This window comes from Macaca fascicularis, chromosome 7 (assembly GCF_037993035.2).
Source record: "Macaca fascicularis isolate 582-1 chromosome 7, T2T-MFA8v1.1".
Classification (NCBI taxonomy): domain Eukaryota; kingdom Metazoa; phylum Chordata; class Mammalia; order Primates; family Cercopithecidae; genus Macaca; species Macaca fascicularis.
Genome location: NC_088381.1, coordinates 122,977,898 through 122,981,249, shown reverse-complemented (window position 1 = coordinate 122,981,249; position 3,352 = coordinate 122,977,898). Strand labels below are relative to the sequence as shown.

At 45.1% G+C, this 3,352-nt stretch overlaps 1 long non-coding RNA gene across 1 annotated transcript; it reads right to left on the bottom strand.

The window, feature by feature from the left end:
• Window positions 1–1,358: 1,358 nt before the first annotated feature.
• On the bottom strand, window positions 1,359–3,352 carry LOC141407285 (uncharacterized). The gene is made up of 2 exons (XR_012415811.1): window positions 3,194–3,352; window positions 1,359–2,543 (listed from the first exon to the last, which is right to left on the bottom strand). It is a non-coding gene; the product is annotated as an uncharacterized lncRNA (long non-coding RNA).

Here is a 3,352-nt window from a genome sequence, read left to right as displayed (position 1 = left end):
GGTCAAGACTAGAACGTGGGGGAACACCAGTCCACATGTGGTGTAAGGAGAAAGAAGAGAGGCTTGTGTGGTGGGGGAAGAACGTTTCCAGGTGGAGGTAGTCAGGGCGTCAGACACTGCGGAGAGATCGGGAGCAATAATGAAGGCTGCAGTGAGGATTCAGTAACGCGGAGGCCTTTGTGGCCATTTCCAGTAGGTTGGAGAAAGTCAGTGGGCACCAACTTAACGGTTTATTGGCTAAAAAGGTGAGGAAGATAAGACTATTCGGACGCAGGGTTAAAAGGGGAAACTGGAGCATGTTGCTGACTGGGAGGAAGGAAAAGGTGAACAGGTTAAGACTGCAGTTGCAGAGGGACAAGGGGGTTAGGAAGGGATGAGTTAAGAATAAGGAGGATTTCTCCTTGGAAAGAATAGGATTTGTCAGAGTTTCATGTCATATTTATTGGTATGATTCTTACCACTTAACAATAGGGCTCTGTCCTTTTTTGGTCACTCTTTTATCCCCAGTGCCTAGCAGAATACCAGGCACTGAATTTATACATGCCAAATAAAGTGAATAAATGCCAGAACATCTCTTTTTCCTAGATATGAAGGAGTCACCAGGGCCAGTGTTCCATTTATTTAGAGACAGGGTCTTTCTCTGTGGCCCAGGCTGGAGTGCAATCACAGCCCACTGCAGCCTCAAACTCCTGGGCTCAAGCGATCCTCCTGCCTCAGCCTCCCAAAGTGCTGGGATTACAGGGTGCACCACTTTGCCCAGTCTGCCAATGTCCTTGATGGTGGGAGATGGAGAAAATCACCTTAGCTGGTGAGAAAGAGGGTGATGGGAACAGCAGTGAAGGAACTGCTATAGTCATGATCAAATTCCCCAGAATTAATATAAAAGCTATACCAGAATTTTCATTCTTAAAGGCAAAGTAAGGAAGGGGAGGCCATGGTCATTATTTCCTTTAGAAGGAGACACTAGAAGCCATGTGACAGGATTTCTGAAGCTCAGTAATTAATAACAGACAGGTACTTCCATTATAATTTTCTCTTCTTTCAATAGCTAACACCCAAGATAAATACAAAGTAACTAGCCATAATTTCTAGCATTTCTCCTGGGGGGTGGAAGCTTCCTAAGATAAATATGTTAAGAGATGTGCTACTTTTTCAAATGCAAGTGTGATCTGGTCTGAAGAAAAAAATGTTCCTTCCACTTGTGTCTTTTTTCCCCTTTAGACTTAAAATTTTTTTTAAATTTTTTTCCTTTGCTACAAGCCCATGAGGAAACAAAATAACATAGCTGAGTGCCAGAAAACACAATAGCAACAGCTACATCATCACATTCATGCATCTTTGTAATTAAGATGAAATTGATGTGAAAAAAGTATTTTTATTCCTTTAGCAATATTAGAGACTCTATGTTATTTTGCCTGCTCCTTCTCATCTGCTGTTTCTGAACGGGTAGGCATTTTTACACATGAAGAATTTCTGGGTTACCGAGTTCTTTAGCGAGCTCTAACTGCGTCACTCCCTGTTCCTCAGCATCGCTTCACATTTTCAGCTGTCTGTGAACGCTGGGGTAGGAATCAGTCCACCACCAAGGATGCAGAACAGGCCACAGGGCTCAGATCTTCCACTTCCAGAAGAAATGGAAGCCCTTTTTTTCTTCAGTGTTGTCAGGGAAGTGCTAACTCCTTAACTCTCTCAAAACAAATTTGAAATTCTTAGAGAAAAGGTCTTAGAAAGGAAATCCAGCAAGGTTTTGCCTCAGACATCGGTTGGCCTTATGGGAGGCCCCAGTTTGGGTCCCCCCAAAACTCCAAGCTGTAGAAGAAGCAGATTCCAAAGAAATGAGTCCCTCAGGTCCATTGTTCTCTAAAACCAAAATCTGGTAAATGTATTCGTATTGTGGTCTCTGTTGTTTTAAAAAAAGGGCGCTGGCAGTTCCTCATATTATCACAATGAAAATCAAATCATGTGCTTCTGTGTTTGGACATCACGGCACCTCCTACTCCTGACTCTGTGGCTTTAGAGGAGTTTATCACGTGTCCAAGCCAAAGAGGCTCCCTGGGGAATCTCTTCTTTCCCTATTGCTGCAGATGAGCATGTCCAAGCATATACATAGAGGGTGTTCCCCACAATCCTAGTGCATGTGGGGAAACCATAGATATAACTCAAGCCAAATAGCGTGGTTTACTGTCGGCTGGGTAGGAAAGACTTTCCCAACCCGGAAGAGTTGCTTCAGACCAGAACAGAGTCCTGCAGCTGAGTGTGAGCCTCTCAGGGCAGATCAAAGCTCCAGGCTCAATTTGAAGTCAAAGGGAGTCTCCTCCGTGGTTGCGCAGGAAGTGGATAGTCTGGCATTAGTCTAAGACATACGTAATAAGCCACAGTTCAGCCCTCTGACCATCATGACATGGCAGGGACATGATGGGGATGGGAACAAGGGACCAGCCATGGGTGGGGATAGATCCAGTCACCAGATTCATAAAGGGCCTCTAATACGGGCTTTTGAGCTATCTGCAAGTGAGGTTATGAACTCAGACACAGAGGTATACCTATAGGAGGGAAAGGCAATATTCATTATACAGTTTTAATTTTTAAAATAAACGTTAAAATGTACCACAATTTAAAAAGGTTGTTTCGTCATTTGTACTTTTTAAAAAAATTTTTTTTGAGATGGCCCAGGCTGAAGTACAGTGGTGTGATCTTGGCTCACTGCAACCTCCGCCTCCCAGGTTCAAGCAATTCTCTTGCCTCAGCCTCCCGAGTAGCGGGGATTGCAGGCATGTGCCATCATGCCCGGCTATTTTTTTTTTATTTTTATTTTTAGTAGAGATGGCATTTCACCACGTTGACCAGGCTGGTCTTGAACTCCTGACTTCAAGTGATCCACCCGCCCCAGCCTCCCAAAGTGCTGGCAGTACAGGCATGAGCTACCGTGCCTGGCCCATTTGTACTTTTTCTTTTTTTAGTATACTATTTGCCTCAAAAGTGGAATGGGCCAGCCTTCCCTCTGCTTCTGTGTTAGCAAAGGAGCTTCTAGCGAGTGTGAATGAATAAGCAGGACTCATGGATTCTGACTAACCCGTGCTCATAGAGAAATTACCAAGGGAAAGTGTTTTACACCCTTTTCCTGGCAGTCAAATGTTCCCTGTTCACCCCAAGAGTATGCTGCTCCAAACAGACCCCAGCCAGCTTCCCCCACCTGTGTCGGGGCTGCTGAAATGACAGTGGGAGCCACACAGATGCAGCAGCTCCAGCCCAGGACTCAGCTTCCTCCTGACACTGCTCCTTGAGTGGACGCACTCAGCAACTGAGTCCCTTGACACGTTGGTGAGAGGGACCGGAATGTTTATGGCATATC